The sequence below is a fragment of the Lathamus discolor genome, chromosome 6 (genome assembly GCF_037157495.1).
Source record: "Lathamus discolor isolate bLatDis1 chromosome 6, bLatDis1.hap1, whole genome shotgun sequence".
Lineage (NCBI taxonomy): Eukaryota > Metazoa > Chordata > Aves > Psittaciformes > Psittacidae > Lathamus > Lathamus discolor.
Window position 1 is genome coordinate 18,828,282 of NC_088889.1, and position 20,779 is coordinate 18,849,060.

At 47.8% G+C, this 20,779-nt stretch overlaps 1 protein-coding gene across 2 annotated transcripts in view; it reads left to right on the top strand.

Annotated features, from left to right (window-relative positions):
* Window positions 1-20,779, top strand: part of DAAM1 (dishevelled associated activator of morphogenesis 1) — a 97,176-nt gene that overhangs the window by 14,419 nt on the left and 61,978 nt on the right. For both annotated transcript variants that reach the window (XM_065684417.1, XM_065684418.1), the window contains exon 2: window positions 4,777-4,876. The gene's annotated coding sequence lies outside the window, so the exon portion shown is untranslated. The remainder of the gene's footprint in view (window positions 1-4,776; window positions 4,877-20,779) is intronic.

Genomic DNA, 20,779 nt, shown 5'->3' on the forward strand with positions numbered 1-20,779 from the left:
CTCAATGCTGCTGTGCCTGACTTTAGCGATAGTCGTGATAAGGGTGATTTCTGAGACTGTGAAACAAAAAGTGCTTAGCCCGGCAGCCAGGGGTGTAAGGACCTGCACAAAGCACATGTGCCTGCTCACTCTCCCTCTTGCCTGCACTGGGAAGGGCTGACAGGGCTTGCAGCCTTCCCAGCTCTGGGCTCCACAGTGTTGTTTACTGTGCCCCCAAGAGCTGTGAGTGGTGACCAGCATCCTCTGTTTCAATCTCCTGTGCCCTTGTGCCACACACAGCTCCTCTGCTGCAAGGGGACATTTGCAAACACTGCAGTGACACAAGTCCGCTTATTGTTTTAATTCTCACCATGAAGAGGAGCCATTTTCCCCCCACTAGCTCCAAATAGCAGGGTGGAAGCAAGTGGTCTGTCCAGAGCAGCACTTCCTGGTCCACGAGGCAGAAGGATGCTTTGGAGCTTGGAGCTGTGCCCTGGGGTTGGGAGGAGGCGAAGGATGGTGTTGTGCTGGGGATGTGAAACCCGTTAATGTTTTATTCTGCAAGGCCAATGCACGTGGGAATGGCAACCCCTCAACAGCGAGTTAAGTGGGTAGATGTGATGAGACATGCTTGTTTATCAAAACAGTAATTGGTGCAGGGGCATGGGTTGTGCTTTGGGAAGCAGGTGAGGCAGTGTGGTGTGATGTGGGTGACTGCGAGCAATGGGGACTGCAAACACAGCTGTGTGTGCCTGTGTGCCCTCCTAACTTGAACTCATTGCTTCTGGGAGTCCCTGCCTCAGACTGCTGCCAGAGATGTGGTACCCTTTATGAATCGGCAGAGATAATTGCAGTTTTCATGTTAACAGCGGGGGAGTTCACATAAAGCGGAGGTGTTCCTGGAAGACCTCTGCAGGTACCTCCCAGAGGCATCCAACAATGTGACTCACTGTCTTCACCGGTGTTTTTTTAAGTAGTTCTCAACACTGATTTTAAAAGGCAGGAGATTATCTGAAGATGGGGATGCTGGGAAGTGATCCCAGGAGGCGATTTGGAGCTGTGAAAAGTGGTTTGAGCCATGATCAGCTGCACCCAGTCCTGCAAAAGGCAGTTCGTTGCTGAGCCTGCGTGGAGAGGCAGTGCCTGCCCCTGCCCTCAGTGTTGAAAAGGCTGTTTGGACTGATGAGGGTGTGGGGAAGTGCAACATGTGCATAAAAGCTGGGGAAATGCTTTCTGCTGGGGAATGCGGCTGCTTCTCTTACCTTTTTGTTGAGAAAGTACAAAATGCAAGAGTATATTGCTTTATGAGGGGAGGGGTGGTGGACATCCAGCAGTTCTTCAGTCCAGGAAGCAGTTCATCTTTGGAAGCCAATGCCAGATATAGGCTGTATAGAATAAGGCACAGGTACATCTGGATATTTCTGAGCTGCATTTAAGCACTGGAACAAGCACTTGCAGTAAACAGCCTTAGCCTTGCCTCAGGGTGCTAGCTACCAGGGTGGCCCTGGGAGGGAGTATGAGCTTGATAAAAGCATGTTCAGCTATCAGTATCAAAAGAAGTAGATAAGATTAATGAGATGCAATGTTTGGGAGTCTCATATTCCGGGAGGAATCACTCTTTCGGAACAGGCACTTCTAATGTGGCTTCACAGGGCTGGAGGAGGATAATGCAGAAGAGCATGGATCCGTGCCATGTCGCACCAGGCAGGCAGCCTCACCTCCCTGCCCATGGCAAGTAGACCCTGGAAGGGTGGCTGGGGCAGCGCACAGGATGCTATTGGTGGCAGCAGCCTCTGTGTGCCACCCTGCCTGGCAGCCGCAGCCCAACACAAGCCAACAAACAGGTGTGGATAGAGCTTCTGTGGATGCGAAGCTGATGCCAGGCAGCATTTTTTTACATGCTTGCGCCTCTGTATTGTCCTTCACCATCCACGCAAAGCCCGGTTAGAAGCGTCTGCTCTGAAAGAGTGATTTCTTCTGGGGTATGGGACTGAAAGGATAGCGCTACAACCTCTCACTGCCAAGGATAGTCCTCATTTTGTCTCATCCTGTTGATCTGAATGAAGTAATTTATAAGGACATTTTCCATGAATCAGTAAATCCATGCTTGCTGCTGTGTCTGGGAGGTTTAATTTGCTCTAGATACTGCACTGAGTAACTCTGTCCTGAATTGCACTGCAAAGACCTGCACTTTGGGTGAGGATGGGGATATGGCTGGATCCTCTGGGGCCATACTGCAGGGGCTTAATGGTACCTGGTCCCTCTTAACTGTGGGTTTCCACTTTCCAAAGTGGACTAAAGAGATCAGGGAGGGTGTAAGTGCAATAGTTTTTCTAAGTATGTGTGCAGAGCTTGAGGACTTTGTCTGTTGTACCGGGCAAATCCTGATGTTACAGGTCTTGGGGAAACTGAAGCCAAAAATAAAGGAGGGGAAGGAATGTTGGCCTTTGGATAGAGACAATGAGTGGAAATTTTGGTTACAGATAGGTATCCCTTTCAGACCTCCGTGTGAGGTTTCCTGTCGAGAGGAATTGAAAAATACCTGTTGTACTGCGCCACCTCCCTTTCCAAAACCTGCTTTTAAGAACCTTTTGAAAGCGATGCACGTGTGTTTACAAAGCCTGAAAAAAGAGGCTTCAGAAATACAGTTCTGGTACACACAGAGAAGTCGGAGATGGTCCGAAGACCTCCAATCCTGAGCTTGTTTCCCTTTCTTTGCCCAAGCACCATGATCTGGTGAGGCTGGGGCCATGGTTGTGCATGTATTCATCCTATTGCCAAGACCCAGGAGGGAATCTTGCTTTCTGCATTGCACCATGGGCTTGGGGTAGTTGCTGACTTGTTCCTGTTGCACAGCAGATGTTTTGGGGATCTCTGAGCTGATGGGGCGTGGACAGAGGTCAGCTGTATCTGTGAGCACCCAGAGCCTGGCTCTGTGTCCCACCTCTACCTGCCTGGCTGAGCCCCTGGGGACCTTCTCCTTCAGATTGGCTTTGAGACTGTTTTGCATTTCTTGGAGGTCAGAGCTCATTCTGGAGAATCCAGAAATGTTCCCAGAGCCAAACCATGCCACGGCGAGTGGGTGTGTGTCTCGTCTCTGTTCCTCATTTCCTTTGTCGCTGCAGAGAGCAGTTGAGCTGCACATGGGGTTTCAGCAGGGTGTCCCTTCTTTTGTTCCTGTATATTAGAAAAGTCTGTGCATGTGTTTGTATTTAAAAAAAAATATGTATATATTTTAACATAGCTGATGGTGAACTATGCTGCTCGGGCCTGGTCTGGTTGGGTGAAGGAAGGATGCTGCTCACAGCTGCCTACCTGTTGCCTTGACAGCTGTGTGATGGTCCTGCTGGTCCAGCAATGCTTGTGCTTGGAAATAACAGGTGTTGGCAGGGAGCAATCACAGACCTGCTCAAGCCCAACTTGAAAGGCTCCTTCTGATGTGAAGAGGCCTTGCAGTAAGTCTTGCAGTACCAGCAGAGATGCGTCATTGCTGTTATTTGTATCTCAGCCTGGCCCAAGCCTTACCACATGTGCCTGTCTTGCATTTTCTGTCCTATTTTTCCTGCATGCTTGCTTCCATGCTGGGATAAAACTGGTGCAGCTTCTGGTTGCAGGTCTAGATGTGGGCTAGCCACTTGCCATGATGCTCCCATCCTTTGGGATACGAACGCAAGGTTAAAGCATTGTTGTGCCAATGGCAAACTGGAGCAGCTGTATAAAATGGTCATTTTAAATAGTTACCAGAATAGTTCTCCTCCCTTTCCTACCCCCTGTCCCCATGTTCTTCGCTGGCACTGTGTCCTTCCCCGTCCACAAGCTGGGGGCTGCCTGGATCTGTTCAGGGTTTATGTTAGAAGGGAAACGTTGTGTACATAATTAAAATGTTTTATTGCTGGGTAGAAATGGGATTTGATGCTTACTGCTGTGACTCTTTCTCATGCATGAGGGCGAACCGATTGATTACTGAGGTTTGAGATTAAATATTCCCTTGAGCTCCGCTGGCATTTAATGTGGTATGGGGGAGGAGGAAGAACATCATTTTCCTCCAAGGCAAGGAGAGTAAGGGAATGTCTACTGAGCACATCCCCTTGTCTTTCTCTGTGCACTGTCTGCTATAACAGGCAACCAGCACTGGTGTCATGGAGAACAATAAAGCAGGTGCCTTAGTCTACATCCACGACGATGGTTGAACTGATGGTGGGCTTTGCCAGCTCCTCTCACCACTAGGTTGAACATTCCATTGCATCCCATCCCATTCCCATGGCTCAGTGGCATCCTCACCTCCCTGCACCCCCGTTCTGACTCATACCTGAGCCCAGCAGCAAGGTAGACCTGCTGTCCTGTCCTGTCCTGTCCTGTCTTTTCTAGAAGCAAAACTCACTGTCCTTATTTTCTTTTAATAAAAAAAAAAAAACCACACCTCTCTTTTTGGTTTCAGTGGGAGGGGAGGAAAACCCCTGACGCGTGCAGTGGGAGCCTTGCTGTGCAGGCACAGGTTGGAGACACCCGCCTTCACCTGCTTTCCTTGAAGTCTAATTTTAGCTGAAGGCGGCGGGATCCCTGCAGGCTACGGCAGAGGTTTCCTGTCAGCCTAGAAACACGCATGCAGGCAAAAACAACACAGAAGCACTTAGGTTTATTTGGGTGAATTCTTTTTTAAATGGGTGTGATTTATTTCTGTGAGCAGCCCCAGCACACACTGCCTTTTTTTTTGCAGCAGTCGGGTATTTCAGGTCTTCCAAGATTTAGTCAGAATAATTAGTTACTGTCTGTTTGTACCTTCTGTTTTTGTTGCAGGGTTTCCAAAGGGCGTATTTATCTTCCACAGTGCTGCTGCCTAAGTGTCGCTTAATCATTAAGCATCTGATTTCCTCAAGTTATCTGTCATGCTGCTTATGTAAGTAAATAAAATTGAAAAAAAAGAAAGACGAGGGTGGGGATGGTGTTGGTGGAATCTGCTCCAGGGGGTTTGTAAGGATTTTTCCTGACTGTCACGGGTTTAATTGCGAGTTCCCTTTGGTTCCCAGCCCGTCATGTGGTGATCAGAGGACTGCATGTTTGGATTGGCGGTGAAGGACCCAGCCAGTTTAATGAGGTTACGTACAGCCAAGCCTTCGTGTATACCCCGCTAAACTGGCAAGAGTTGTGCTACTCTGTCATTTCAGGAGAGGGAAGAAAAAACCTTTGCAGAAATAAAGGGCTTTTGCTTTCACTTGTGCAGTTGAGCCTCTGACTCCTTAACCTGGTGATATCCCTTATAAAAGTCTCACTTACAAAATCTCTGCCTGAGAAAGCTCTGCCTGAAAATAAGTTACCGCTGTAAGTTTGCCAAGATTGGAGATCAGCTGTTTTTCAGCCTGCATTTGCATGTATATTTGGAAGGGGGAGGGACAGGAGTGGGGACACGTCCCATCTCTAACATGAGACAGAAAAACACTGCAGAAGAGGATGGGATGGCGAGAGGGCCTTGGAACGAGACACATGTGGTACTGAACCCACCACTGATTCATGTTCGGCACCTAAATGAATCACGTGGTGTTTTTCCTTCAGTATTTATCACCAAGAGCAGCTGAGGGTGGCTCCTGTACTGATGACAGTGTGGGGCTGGAAGATTTGCTTCTTTTCCCTTAGTTTCCGATTCTTCCCAAACTGGGGTGGTAGGGGTTGGGTGCCAGGGTGCTGGCTTGTCATCTGCCCTTGCTACCTCATGTGTCGTGTCTAGCATGCAAACTCTGTGGACAAGGGCTTGTGATGCATGCTGCTTCTGTCTTTGGTTTAGATCCTTTTAAATTAGAAGCAGCCAGTGCCATCAGCTTCTCTGCTCTCCTGTGTGGTGGGAACCTAAATTCTTGAGGTCAGTTTGGGGATTATGGGACACACAGCAGGGCTCTGTTCTCTTTTCCCAGGAGAAGCTCATTAGAGGTATGGGGCCAAGGTGAGGGCATCAGGATCTGCAGGGCTTTAGTTTTCAGTAGACCCAGTGAAACGTGCTTGCACAGAGGCTAAGGTTGAAGTCCATCTCCTGTCTGTGTTTGTTGGGGAGAGTAAAGACAAACCACTGCGATGGGGTATGTGTTGGACTTTGTGCCACAGCAGAGCTGAAGCTGGGCAGGTTTCACACATCTTGTTCCTCTCAGCCAGCTCCCAAGCAACAGTTTAGGGAGATGCTGGCAAATCCTCTGTCCCCTCTGGAACCAACATCATGGCTGTCACAGGTGCCACCAGGTTGCTGATGGCCCTCGCTCTTTCTGGTGCGCGTGGGAAAAGCCTGACTTGATGCAAATATTCTTAAAGAAGGCTGTTGACCTGATTTTTTGCATGATGTTTACCCAGCTGGAAAGCCGGTGGAGGTTCAGACGACATCTCCTGAATCTCTGGGGATGTGTGATGTGCAGCACAGCCATTGCTCCTGCCCAGCATGGCCCCTCCAACCTCCAGCAAGCAATGCTGTGGGGGGGGTGTGTGTGTGGATTACTAATCCCTATGCTACTGGTGTCTGTTTGCCTGCTTTGCTCAGTCTTTTGCAGATCTGCTTGGTCTTGGCTGAGGGAGAGGTATGGAGGAGTAATAGAGCTGCTCAGAGTTGAGGAGGGTGAAAGCATGGAGGGGAAATGAGATGGGTGGTGTCATGGAGGCAGATGGTCAAAGGAAAAGGAGATGATTTTGCCTGTTTGCTTTATTTAACTGAGCAGCTTCTAATGCACCAGGCAATTCACTAGGGAGCTATATTTGGCTTTTAAATATGACTTTGGAGCATGGTAATGCTCAGTGTTCTGCTTTCTGTGGTGAGCATCACCTCCTGTCCCCACCTCTCTTTGAAGAGCCTCCCCTGGTTAGAAGTCCACCTTGGGGCACAGGAGGTGCAGCTTGGTGGCCATGTGCTTTCATAAAGCCCTTCCAGTTCTCCCCAAGCTCCTTGTCACTCCAGACTGCCAGTCCCTTGGCTTCTCCCAGTCTGGCTGCTGTGAGCCTCAGCAATCAAGTCTGACCACGGGTGCCCTCTCCTGCGGAGGCCACTGTGTGCCAGGAGGTTTGGCACTCACTGGCTCATCTGGGGTGTGCTGGCTGGTCTTCCATCCCCTCTCTTTCAGCATCCCACTTCAGGCAGAGCTGATGCTCCTGTGGCTTTCCTATGCTTTTGCAGGATTGTGTGTTCTTTCAGCCCCCTGAAACACTCCTCCAGGAGACTGGAAAACGATTTTTTTTTTTTGTTTTTCCCTGGAATACCTTATTTCTTCAGTTGTCCCTTGGTGCAGAACTGAAAGTTCTTTGAGTACTTGAGCGTCCAGCTATCTGGTAAAGAAAATTTGCAGCACTTAATTCCATTTTCTACAGGACTTACATAAAACTATTTTGAGCTGTTTTTTCTCCTTGGGCCCCAGAATTACACACCCCTGTGATGGAGGATGACACAGACAAATCCTAAGGATGGCGGTTTCAAATGTTGCTTGCTCTCTGAATAGTTCATCTCAGTCCGGGATGGTGAATATTCCCTCACACCATAGCCACCCTGTGGGGACAGGCTGTGTCCCCCGCTGCAAGCCACTGAGGTGCCTCCAGGCATGGAGCTGACTCCCTGCTCTCGCCCTCCACCATGTGCCCACCAGCCACCTCCAGACATGGCAGAGGAAGGTTTGAGGGGAGCACACCCCCTTTTCCTCATAAAACTCCAAACAAGAGGCTTGGCCTGGTTTAGATTTAGATAGAAGCTAAAGTTTCAGAAGGGCTCTGAATGGGATAATGGCTTTGATTATGGCAGTCTGAGATCAAGGGAGGGCTTTTAGGTTTGCTGGATCAGCTGGAAAATATATTGTAGTGTCTAGACTTTATCGTCCTCAAGCAAGGCTTTTTTTCCTACTCTACAAAAGGTCTAATCAAAAGCCCACATAGAGTTGATAGGAGGGCTCCTTGGAAAGGAGCCTGCTTTGTATTTTCTTTGTGTCAAGAAGCAAGTTGAAGGAGGTGAAGATCAGCTTTGGACTTTGAAGGACTTCTGAGACCCTGCCTTACAGGTGCTGCCACTTCTGATGGGTCCTTTGGTGTGGGTGCTGTTGTGTCAGCAGTGGGGTTAAGGAGGCTTGGGGATAGGGACCTGCCATGTGACAGTTCCCAGAGCGGTTGGTTCTTCCAGCTGAGCACTGCTGAGACCTTTGGCTGTGGTTTGGGTCAGCTGCTCAGACCAGCATCTCCCACAACAGTCTCAGTTTTGGCTGTGTAATAATGACAAGCGTTCATGTTTGTTGGTGTTTAAACAGAACTTAAGCATTTCTTGCTTCAGTTTGGAAAATATATGTTTTTCTCTCTTTCCTTTCCAGAAATGTTTTTTTAAATATTTCCTTTTATTTTATTTTCTGTTATTTTCCCTAATTCCAAAGGATTAGAGGCAAAGAATGATTTCATAAAGTGCTTAAAATAAACTCAAAAGCCTGTCATGAAGATGAGGACATCTGGCCATGTGCATTGACTGACTCTCTCTTCTTGAAAGCCCATGTAGCAGTTGAGTTCCATCACATTTGAAGATGCCCCACTGAGAAAGCAGAGGCAGTTTTTTTGCTTCGAAGTGCTGTCTTCTGTGCAAGGATCTTGGGTGTGTTGCAAAAGTCATCACCAGCCATCTCCTCACTTCACACTGCACACTTGCAGTGCTCTGTGATGCTGCCGCTCAATGCCTAAGGCTTTGGTGGTGTTGCAGCCTAGCTGTGAAAACTTCAGCTAGAAGCTTTGGAAAACATTTGGAAATGTTTTGGAAAACATTTGAATTGAGGATGTCATAGTTCTGTGTCTGGTTGTTTTCCTTTGTTTTCTCCTTGAGCGAAGGAACTGCAGTGGGTTTCTGGTTTTTCTTTCCATTACTCTTTTAGATATACTTATTTCCAGGGATGAATCAGAGCAAATGCCAGCATGTAAACTGTTTAGTTTGAGAGGAGCATTGTAAAATAGTATAAAAATTGGGCTGGAAAAGATCTTGAGAGGTTACCTTGTCCCCAAGGCAGAGTTGGTTGAATCAGTGCATCAGACTGGAAGGTGATCGTGTTTGCTGGGAGTTGTTTTCTCGTAAATTATCCAAGGAGCAGAGGCAAAAATCTACCAAATAATGCTGTCAGTAAGTGTGTGCAAGCCTCCCTCAGTTTATTCAAATTGTTTGTTGAGTAAGTGTTGAAAATTAGTGCTGGGTTTGTTCCCAGAGCTATTCAAAGTAATATTCCAGAGTAACCTTTTCCGGTCTGGCACTTGCCAAAATACTGCAACTTTCATGGATGAGATGCATTTACCCATAGTCTGTATTTGATGTTGAGCCATCCCTGTTTTGCCCCATTTTGGAGACAAGATCCAAGAAGCCCCACTGGGACAAAGAGCAGTTTGTCGCTTGTGAATTACACAAGAATTTTCAGTTCTCCAGGTGGCCCCTGAGTTGGCGGGGTAGCAACAGAAAGCCCCCAGACCTCCTGTGACAGCATGGAGTAGTTTGGGATGCTGCAAAGCCAGCCCTGTGGAAATCAGCAGCAACCTCTCCCCTTGACATCTACAGGTTTCGATAAAGCTGTGAGATCCTGGGCAGTGGTGGGAGAGGACCAGTCTCACTAGATAGAAATCCTTTTCACTCTGAGATTGAGAGGGATGACTTCCAGTTGATTTCTCCTTCATCTTCCTCTGTCCCAGCTTTGTGTCTTGAGCAATACATGGAAAAAAGCTATGCGCAAGAGCCCTAGCTTAATCCCCTCACCTTTTAAAGGCACTGCAGAGCTCCAGTGGGTTTTTATCCTTTGCTTTATAGCTCCTGATTTCAATGATGAAAGGTTTCGAAAGGGGTTCACCTGTAGCCAGCTGGATACTGGCTTGCTCTCCAGCCAGCATTGTGTTGGTGTTAACATCCACACAGCCCAGACGGTGACTGATTTTCCTTCATCTGGTCCCTTCCCCAACCAATTAATAGTAGGTGATAGCAAAATTCATCCAGTTTGGCCATGCAGCAGGCCCCCTCCCCCGCCCATCTGTACATTTAAAGTCAAGATGCCTGGCATTAGCATTATTGTTTGGCCAAATGTATGCAGAGATATCACGGCTTAGATTTGTTACAGATGGGTTTCTGGATATAGTCTAAGGCACTCTGCCAGCCAATTTTATATCTGTGTAAAAGTGATTGGCACCCCTATAAATAAAACTGCTGTGGGGTTATAAATCTAAATATACTTATTCATTAAATTATTTTTACATCTCAAGTGGGTTGCTATCCTGGGTTATCATAAGCAAGCCATGCTTTTTGCATGTGTGTTATCCACAGCTCCAGAAATGCAGCTTCTGTGGCTTTGAAATATTTTTTTCCCTTGGAAATACACGTGTGTGAACTATCCATGGGTTCTTGTGCCATGGTAGGATGAAGGACCTCTTTGTAATCATCAATTGAAATGACCCTGTCCTGGTGACTGTTGTAGACAGAGCTCCAGAAGTGCTAGTGGCTATCAATATGGGAATATGAACTCTTTCTTTTTTTGGCTCACAAATGAGTATAACTTTGCTGGGGTATTTTTTCCCGGTGGCCAGGTAAATACTATTTGTGTGGCTCCTTGGTGCTGGGAAGGATTCCCCCGACAGCATCTCCATCCGTATCCTTGGGCATGGAGTCTCACAAAGGGTTTCTTCCCTCTGTGCTGTGGGCTGGGCTGCGTGGGAAAGGGGGTCTTTCCACCTCGCTTAACCATCCCTACTGTTGTTTTAGCTACAGGAGCCAGGAGAAATGTTCCCCAGAGCAGCTCCAGGCACTGCTATGAGCTGGGGAGGTGCAGAGCCGAGGGAGAGCCTGGCCAGCCACCTACACAGCCAGGCAGTAATGTAGGTGCTGGTAAATCTGGCTTGGTCTTTGAACAGGCTTATGAAAACACTGGGACCTGCAGCCTCTGGTTTCTTTGGGTTTGTTTTCCTTCTTTCAGAGCATTTGCGTATTCACTCAGTAAATGATGAAGCATAGAGCACATGTGCCTGAGAGGCAGAATATCAGCCACCTTAGTTTCCTCAGTAATAATATGCATCATTGCAAGTTAACCTGTGATTTTAGCTTAGTTTCCTAATGAAAGGGAGCTCTAAAGTTGGTCTGTCCATCTGCTCCTCATCCCCTGTCACTGACAATTCATCAAGTCCATTGGTTGGTTTTGTTGTCTCTTCCAGGTTTATTTTCATCTCAAACATGTGAAGCTGCTGCAAACTTTGCCAAAGCAGGCATCAGGTTAGAAATGTGTTGTGGAGGTTTTTTATTAAGGGAAAAGATGCAATGAAAACTCAGTTTGTACTAGACACCAGGGAATACACACAAATGTTATGAACATCCATGCCATAAAGAGTGTTTTAGTTGGATTTACCCCATTACAAGACACCAGAGAGCCCACGCTGCAGGACTCTGCGCAGACATTTAGGTCCTATGGGGGGTGGGGGGGGTGGGGGTGGGGAGGGAGTGTGATGATATGTTTGCCTGTGTGAATTCTCTGATGTCTAATAAATGTAAGTTCATCCTGCAGCCGCAATATAAATGTGTCTTATATTACTTAGGTTCACAGAGGAAAATCTCTCCTTTGTTAGTGTGGTATTCCCAGCGCTGTTTACACCAAGTGTAGTTTCTGTGGTGCAGTAGAGTTAACACAGTCTCGTAGGTTCTTCAGAGGCTGGTAGCAACATTTGCATATCTTGACCCTTTGCTGGAGCTGGTTGCAAGTCTGCGTAATGTTCAGCATTGCGGACGAATGGTATGCAGCAGGGGAGGCTGGTGGGATTCAGCATTCTGAAGGCGGGGGCTGGATGATGGTGTTGAAGCAGCAGATGGAGAGGAGAACCTGTCAAACCTGAGTGGTGGGTCCCTGCACCTAGATTATTTCTAGTGCACAGGGCCTGAATTGTAGCTGCATGGTGGAGGTAAGAATTTGGCATCTGGGTTGTGTCCTGGAGGTACCAGGTGTGACGTATGGCTTGGACAGACCAACTGTATTTGACAAACATGGAAGTGAAACAAATCACCTTGCCTGGTGCAGGTAAGGGCAGAGAAGACCTTGGCCATGGTGCGAGCCCTGCTGTGTGGCTGGTACCAGCAAACAGGGAGGTGGTGGCCTCTGGGAATGACATTCCCATGGTCTCTGTGTCCTGCTGCAGACTCTGGTGCGGTAAGGGAATCTTTCTCCCCAGCAAACAGACCCTGGCTGGCATATGTTACAGGCTCTGGAGGCCCTGGCGCGGGTGCTCAGAGCATCCATAAGATAGTCTGGAGGTTATGTTGTGACAAGCTGTGCTCAGTGCTTCTGGGAGCTAGCTGCTGGTAGATGGGTCCTGCATGAGTGTGTATCCTTGCATCACCTTATGTCTCACAAGTGGGAAGGAAGAGACCCTGAAAGACAGCCACCTACTTCCCTGCAGGGGTATGACAGGGTGCAGACAGGACTTAACATTCGCTGTATTCTTGGTGAGCAGCCAAATGTTTGCATATCTGCCTGGCTTTTACTGGTAGGTGTCAATACTTTTTTCCATGCCTGGTTTTTGTTCTCTGCTTTCCAGCAGAGCTTGAATTCTTTGCTGTGTTGGGTTTTTCTTCACTTCCCTTTCCCTAGTAGAACACAGCTGAATTACTGGGAACCCAGACTAAACCTGTCTATTACGCATTACCCGATTAGACGCCATGGTAATAAGCACTTGAATCTAAAGCTAGATTAGACAGGGAGCAGTCTGGGGCTGGATTTGCATAGCACGCATTCCTTTTCCATATGACGTGTTGGTAAATCTACTGAAAGTGAATTTATAGAGCGCTGGCATGCTTCAAGTGCTCCTGTTGATGCATGGGTTGCTCACCCCATAAGGCACTCAACTGGGCAAAAAATGCCTGTGATTGCCTGGAACATGCCTTGTCTCCCTTTCTCCTGTTCTTTCAGCTCATCTTGCAGTTGATGGGGATGGGTAGCTCTTGTCAGCCTCAAAACCGGCATTCATGGGGTTTTGAAAGTTTTTTGTCCACGGAGGAAAATATTTCAGTGTGTTTTCTCTTCCTGTGGCATCTTTGATGGTAGTGGAGTGAATCTGGAGTTTTCAGGTACCTAAATCCAGTTTGTAGCTTCTTCAAGCTTCTGCTGCAGTGGTACATTTCTTGTGCTGGAAAATATTGTGAAGATCTGTTATGCAAAAGCCATTTAATTTCCTTCCTCTGTGCACCGTCATGAGATTGTGTATGATCTCAGGGTCACTTTCTCTTTTGGGATGTTTCATTAGCATGTGTTTAGGGCATCCAGACTGCGATGTTCATATGAAGTAATTGGCTGCTGCAGCTAGACACAGAGGAAAATGTTTTTCAAGGTTTAGGACAGTGGCTAGGCAGCAAACCTGCAGACTCTCCATCGTAGGGAGGGGTTCTGGATGGTGGAGGTTCAGGATGTTCTTGTTCCATTGTGGGGAGGATTGAGATGGTAGTGCTTGTGCTAAAAGCTAAGCAGAAAACAGCCTTACCCAGCCCGTTCTTGTGGTGACCATCTCACAGCAAAGCTCGGAGCTGTGATACCTTTGGGTGGCTCAGCAGAGATGCTCTTACGTTGTTGCAGTCCCTGAGACAGTTGGCATTGCTTTTCTGTTTTAAGGGCTCTGCTAGCCATTTCAGGAGCCTAATGAATATGGCTTATCCTGCTTGAAGACTTTGCTTGGCCAGCTTGAGAGTTGTAGCATGGACATGAGGAAGCATGAATCAAGGAATTAGCACTCAGCTCACTGGGTTTCAAACTAGGTTAGACCTGCTGGGCCCCACATCATTATCAGTGGCATTGTCTGGTCCGTGTTGAAAGATCTGGCGAGCATGTTAATGGAAAGATGCAGCTGTGAGTGGCTCCTGTTGGCACTTGTGCTGGCAGAGGTGTTTCAGCTTCAAAGCTGCTACAGGAACAGGGGTGTGGTTTTGGGGAAGCACTTTCTCACTGGAGAGCTGGGCAGACCGGATGTCAGTCAAATACTTGGCCCTGAAGCCAGGAAAGGAGCTGGACTTTGAAGGAATGTCGGGAAGGTGCTGATCACCAGCAGTACGGTGAAGCCTTGCCCAGGTGGCAGGTGTAAAGACCTCTGCAAGACCCTACCACCACTCAGCAGTAATGAAACCATCCCCGCATTATCAACACTGTTTCCAGCACAGATCCAAACCACAGACCCGTACTAACTACTATGAAGAAAATTAACTCTACCACAGCCAAAAACAGCACAGTTTGGAAAGGGCCAGGAACCTTGAGGACTGGTTTAAAGACTCAGGAAGCTGATAGAAGTGATGGTGTTGAACATCTCTGCAGAGGTAGCAGTGGGTGTGCAGAAGGGAGCTGGCAGACTGATGACTGAAGAGCACAGTGCTGTACCCCAAGAGCAACAGGTGACATTGTGGCTTTCTGAGCCTGTGTTGTGCCTGTGGTTGCTGCTAGGAGGGTACGCCTGTGCTTGTGGGTGCATATAGAGTGTGAGTAGTCCCCAGTATGTGAACACCCAGACTGCCCTCCTGCAGTAGATGGAATTCAATTAAAAAATCCAAACACAGTTAACTTCTTTCAGGGTGTCTGAGCTGCTCAGGGTCCCCTTGGGTCAATTTACAAGTACTTCTTTGCAGCTGCAAGGCTGTTTTGGTTTTTTGTTTGGTTGGTTTTGTTTGTTTAGTTTTTTTTTTTTTTCATGAAAAGGGAGATCATTATATAAATATCTACAGGGATGGGAAGCTTATATTGTAATTTGCAGCAGGTGCAGTGTGAAAACCTGCAAAGAAGAGAAATCCACTTCTGTATATAGCCCTGGTCAGGAGATGGCCACTGTCACTGCCATGTTGAACCTTCAAGGGGCGGTTTCCTCACTTCGCTGCAGGGGGGATGGAGAGGCTGATTTTTTAAGCCGCATATAGAGATGGAGGCAGGCAGGATGCCTGAAGCATTAGGGATGTTACATATGCCCTGTTTAGACTTCAGAGTGTCTGGGGAAAACAGATTTGGTTAAATCATTGCACAGAAGAAAAAATAAAAACCATGTGCATGTACTCAGTGTGTTTAAATTTGGTTTGTATCGATGCTGCTGATGCTGATACTTTCCTGGATTAAGCATTAAAATAGCTTCTATTGATTTTTAAATGCATCCCCTTGGGACCTACCTATGGTCCATCCTAGCAGTGATGGGCTGGCTGACTCCGGAGTTAGCCCTTCCTTGCTCCCTGCCATCAGTGGGAGGCAGGATAGTTAGGCAAATTCTGCTCAGTTAAGCTGGATCCTCTGACTTGCAGGTGGTGGGTTTGAGCAGCTCTCCTGGAAAGCTTGAGTCTCTTTCCTGTGTGGCACAGGGTGGTGCAGCTCCGTCCCGGTCAAGGTGGGCCTTCTGCCGTAAGCTGCATTGTGTAGCTTGTACCTAGCAATAATATAAGCAATATGTGTACAATACATGTATAATACGTAGCAGAAATGTAAGCAAGCTTTCCAATTAAACTCACTTGCTGTGCCCTCCTCTTTTCTTTATCACGTTTAAGTGCAAACAGGCTTTTAGTGTAATGTGATAAAAATTGCTGCTTTTCCCCAGACTGGGTGGGAGCAGGCATCACACTGGAGCTGTTGGGATCACGCTGTGCCTGACACGAGCTCATATGCATTGGTTTTCAATGTTCATCTGCTGAAGCATGGGGAAGTATTGGTGTTGTACTGTAAGGAAAGTGGCCAGCAGGCCATTTCTGCCATCAGACATATTTATCAAGGAGTTCTTAACTCCAGGTTTATACTTTAGAGAGAGAAATCACTCTGGATTAATATCAGGATATAAAAATCTTTACAGGGAATCAGCATTGCAGATGGGTAGGCCAGCTGAGAGATCTGACAAATGTGTTCTGTTTGCTTTGGGCAGTTGTGGACTACAAGTTTAATGATATCCTGAAGTTTAATGACATCTACGTGTCAGGGTCCCTGTTAGGAATGATTCCTATTTACAGCAGCCTCTACCCAGTTTCCATTTTGAAAGAAAAAAACCCAGCTTGCAACAGACCACAAGCTGCATGAACATCAATGGTTCCAGTAGCCTCACCTTAAGTATGGATAATCCTAAAAATCTCCAAGCACAACCCAAAACTAGCCTATTGGGACTCAGCCGGTAACCTCTCATTGCCTTGCTGCGATGGTGGCCCCACGGCAGATGTGGCTGTGCTGATAGACTGGAAGCGTCTGCTGCTGAGCAACTTGGAAACTCCAGTTTGTGAAGCCAAATTAAGAGGTTTTACAAGAGGAAAAACCTGCCTGCCTTCCCCCTTGGTTTTACACTCGAAAAGCCTGTCTCACCCTGGGGATTACTGCTGAAATAGGGAGCAGTGAAATGGAAAGCTCAGCAGTGAGTCTTTGCATATGATAAATCAAAGTCACATCCCAAATATTCATTGGAGGAGCAGGGCTTGAGGCTGGGGGGAGGGGGTGGGAGGAAAAATGGGGGAATTAAAATAAAAGAAGGTTTTTATTGAGATATTGTTCTCTAGGAAAAGGCTAATTGGCAAACAAATACCTTCTTCCAGTGGGAATACCGATCCTCTTTCCCTGCTTGCCAGCTTGTTGAGCTTTTACTGACAAAATTTGCATTGTCAAAGGGAGTAGTCAATGCTGGGAGTGATCTCTAGAGCTGGGAGTGATCTTGGAAATGCAGTGACTTAAATCCACATCATTTCAGATGGACAGGGAAATACTGAGAGGGGAGATCTACTTCCAGTGGAGAGGCTGGGTGGTGGTCCCAGTGCCTGACATCTTGGGAGGTTTCTGATCACTGAAGCTGCTTTTTCTGGCTAATTGTATATAAGATGTGGTGGGGTGGGCTTCACAGCTCAGTATTATCAGCCTCCTGGAGGTATTTCATGCCTTGTGTGAGCATTTTCCTCCTGCTGGGGCCAAAACAAGCAATGGAAATGGTGTGGGGCTGGGTGTTGTCCTGAGCTCGTGCTGGGCAATGAGAATGGAGCTGAGATAGAGGAGAATGCTTGCCTTGGGGTGCTCGGTGAGGCTGTAAGAGCCCCCTGAGCTGCCCAGGGGGTCTTGCATCTCTCGCTTGACTTTTTTCAGGCTTGAGGACTGCCTGGCCAAGGCTTGGCATCACCCAGCTCAGGCACCCTCAAAGGCCCCCTGAGAGACCATGTTCAAGCAGCAGAGGACAGCTTTTGTGAGGGTCTTCTCTGCAAGGCTGCAGGTTTTCAAGAGAGCCCCGTGTTGGTGCTGATCCCTCCCTGTGCTTGACCTCAGCTCTGACAGGGCCATCTCTGCCTCTTAGAGCCCCACCACAGTGCAGCACCAGCAGCTGCCTCTCCTAAACAAGAGCGGGATGATGGGAGCACCAGGAGGGATGCTCCCCCGCACCGCCTCTCCTTTCTGCTAGCTTTTTCTGGGCTGACTTCTGAAGCCTGTCTAGGGCAGGGGGATGCTCCAGCATCCTTCCTGGAGAGCCTCCAGCCACCTCCACCTCCCCCGGCCTTCTTGGGATGTCTCTTTGGCTTAACACATCTCTGACAAGTGTTGTGCCTGGGTTTCAGGGTATGAATTATTCAGGGCATTTAAAGGAGCAATATGTGACTTGAAAGCTCTTTCTTCCTCCCACTGCCAAACCACCCCACTTTTTGGTTTGCTTCTGCAAAAGAAGGACCACAAATCCACCCGGCTGCTGGAAAAAGGCACGTGTGCGTTTGTAGAATTGGGTCGTTTAGCACCCTAATGAGTATTAAGAAATATATATATATATATTTATATAGGTTCTCAAACTGGGTCTTTTCTGTGGTTCCACACTTGTCCTTGTTCCCGAAATAAATGGCATTTGCCCGAGCTGATCTGCTGGAGCTCCTGTAAGAAGCTGTCTGTAGTCGTTTAGAAGATCTGATGCCTGTACTCAGCTCATCACCGATTAAGTTTACCCTTTTAGTGGAGAACTTGTGACCTTCTCTGGTGTTACTGTCTAGGTAACTGGGAGACTTCCAGCAAGGTTTGCTTTTTAATCCTCCAGCAGCATCTTCTATGGTTGGATTCATCTGTGCATTGAGCTCTGTTGGTCTGTGCAACCACATGGGGGTAAAGGGTCGTGTGGGAATCCCCGGAGCAGCTCCGAATGAGGGGAGGATGGATGCTGCAAGCTGTCAGCATCTTCTCCTTGTACCCGGGCTTATTTCCATGCCCTGGGGCAGACGTGGGCCTGCAACACACCAGCAGCCCTCCCCTGCTGGATTTTTGCTCGCTTGCCAAACTAAGCAGTGCTGCTCCGAGGATCGATTTCAGTTGGAGAGAGTTAAGACAGATCCCATCTCGTCCTGCTGTGCACCACGCTCTTCCCCTCGAAAACTGGATTGTAGAGTTGACAGTGTGTGTGCTTCCCTTGTTGGGGAGCTCCCTTGTGCCCTGGAGAAACTACTTGCAAGCTGGGCTATTGATATTCTTGCATCAGCCTTCACCGCACTGCTCTCTTCCCTAGTAGCATCATCAGCACCTCCGGATGGGAACCCAATGCAGACACGCACAAAAATGTATATTCTGGCACTTTGGCCGATTGCAGTAGATGCATGCAAAAAGGAGGGCTTCTCTTGGTGTGTTACAAATTCGTGAGACTACTTTTTTTTTTCCTCACTGGTGAACATACAAGTGTTTCCTGGCTCTAGGAATAAACTGGTTTGATTTTTCTCACTGCACCCTGAATTTCACCATCAAGCCCCTGAAGCTTATCTGCCCTTGAGCAGAGCAAAGTATCTTCTTGTGAGACAGTAGGCCCAGATGTATGCTTGAGGTTGTGACAAGTGCCACAATAAAAGGGAAGAATACAAAGAGGAGGCGACACTTTTTAGGTGAGTGTTGAGTTTTTTACAACGGTGGCAGAGGGGGTTTTCAGGGAGCAAGCTGTGAGCCTCTGACTGCAGCCAGCTCCTGCCGGCATCAGGGGTGATATGCTGGTGGCCTTCAGGTGCCAGGCAGCCCAGGCAAGGTTTGCAAATGCAAAACAATCTTTGTTGGGTTCAAGGAGTATAACAGGACTTCTGGGAAGTGGAAGGAGGATCGGGCGTAATTCAGGATTTGGCATGGGTATTTATAAATATGTGAAACCCAAGTCTCTGAGATTTGCTTACACTGAGAATTATGGCTTTTGTGATGTAGTGGTGAGTCAGGCTCCTCCTGGCAGCTGGCTTTCCTGCACCTTCCCCTTTCCTGGCTGCTTGTCACAGGTGGATGGAGGAGGAAAAAGCAATTGTCAGATGCCTTTTAGCAGAATATTTTGGGCTTTTCCCCCCTCCTGCCAATATGCATGGATAGTCACTAAACACAAACGTTCCTCTCCCGTGCAGCCTGTGCCTGCAAACAGCTTTATGCTGGAGAAGGGGTTTTTGGAAATTGGCATGGAAGCTTCTAGCCAAAAAATCATCCTGGTTGCTTTAAACAGGGACGCCCGTGCTGGGGATGCTGGCACCATGCTCAGCGTGGGAGCCATGCTGGAGGTGCTGGTAACGGGCTCAGGTCCTCCACACTTCTTTGTTGGAGGAAAAGGAATCCTATTTCTGAGCTTTTCATCCACACAAAGGCTCAATATCAAAGCTCGTATTTTTAAAATTAAATAATGCTTGGATCCTTCTCATTAAAACATGTTTCTTTGCACCAGCTTTGGTGCAAAATGAAGCAGAGAAGAGCTTGTTGCTCTTGAGAGGGGTGAGCCCAAATGCTGCCGCCTGCGGGCAGAACACTGTGCACACATTTTGTGGGGCTCATGGTCAGGACCAGACCTGAGAAGAGGTCAGGATAGTGAGCAAAGAGGTTGCCAGCTGTCTCGGGTCCGTAAGGTGAAAAATCAAAACATGCCCAGGGAAGGCTTTGATGCTCTCAGGGAATGCCTCAAATGTACAGTTGATCTGAAAAATGCTGTGGGAGTGTCTAGTTTTTATTGCTGTGGAGGTCTGAAAGTGACTTACAGTAGGGTGAAAATAATCTAGAATTGTTTAAAAAAAAGATGCAAGGTATTTAATGGGTTTGACATGCACCCCAGCATTGCGTCCTGAGTTGAATGTTACATATGTGGGGAGAAGCAATGAGGGAGGGTGCACCATTGCTCTGTGGTGGGATGGAACAAGTGTAGTGTGCATGTGTGATAAGTCCAGTTTCCGCCTTCTATGTGCTGTAGAAAGTGGTCCAGGCCACCTGGCTCTAGCACTTGTGGGGGTGATGGTGTGTTCCAAAACTGCCTGCTGAGGCCTCTTGCCTCCCAGCCATCAGCAGCCAAAGAGGTCACTTTGCAGAGATAGGAGAGAGTCAGAAAATTTCCATCCACCAAGAGCATCCCAGGCTGTACCGAAACACTGCAGGTGGGGGGAAGCAAAGCTTGGCATGGTCCGAGATGCTTAAATTGGTCAGGGCTTGGCAGAGACATCAGTGAGCATTACTGCACTTGCACAGAAATATTCTCTCCTTGTGCAATGCACTGAAATAAAGCTCCCCATTGAGAAAGAGCTCACTCAGGGTTTTGCATCCTTGTTTTGGGAGGGGATGAGAGAAGAGCCAGAAAAACGACATGCTAATATTCATATTTGAGGATTTAGCTCTTAGCTTCTGGATGGGTTTGGAGGCAGGTGTGAAAGGGAGCGTGCACACTCATTTGCATGTGGTTGTACCCTTACTGGGTATTTTTAGGCTGCAGACCGCAATGCTGCAATACTGGTGCTGGCTTTAAACCAGCTTGTTGGGGCATCGGTCACAGACAGGCTTTGGCAGCATATTGCTCCGTGTGGGCTGATTTAGCTTGCCGAGGAGGCTGTTGAATATGCAAGCAGTAATTGCTGCTCTCC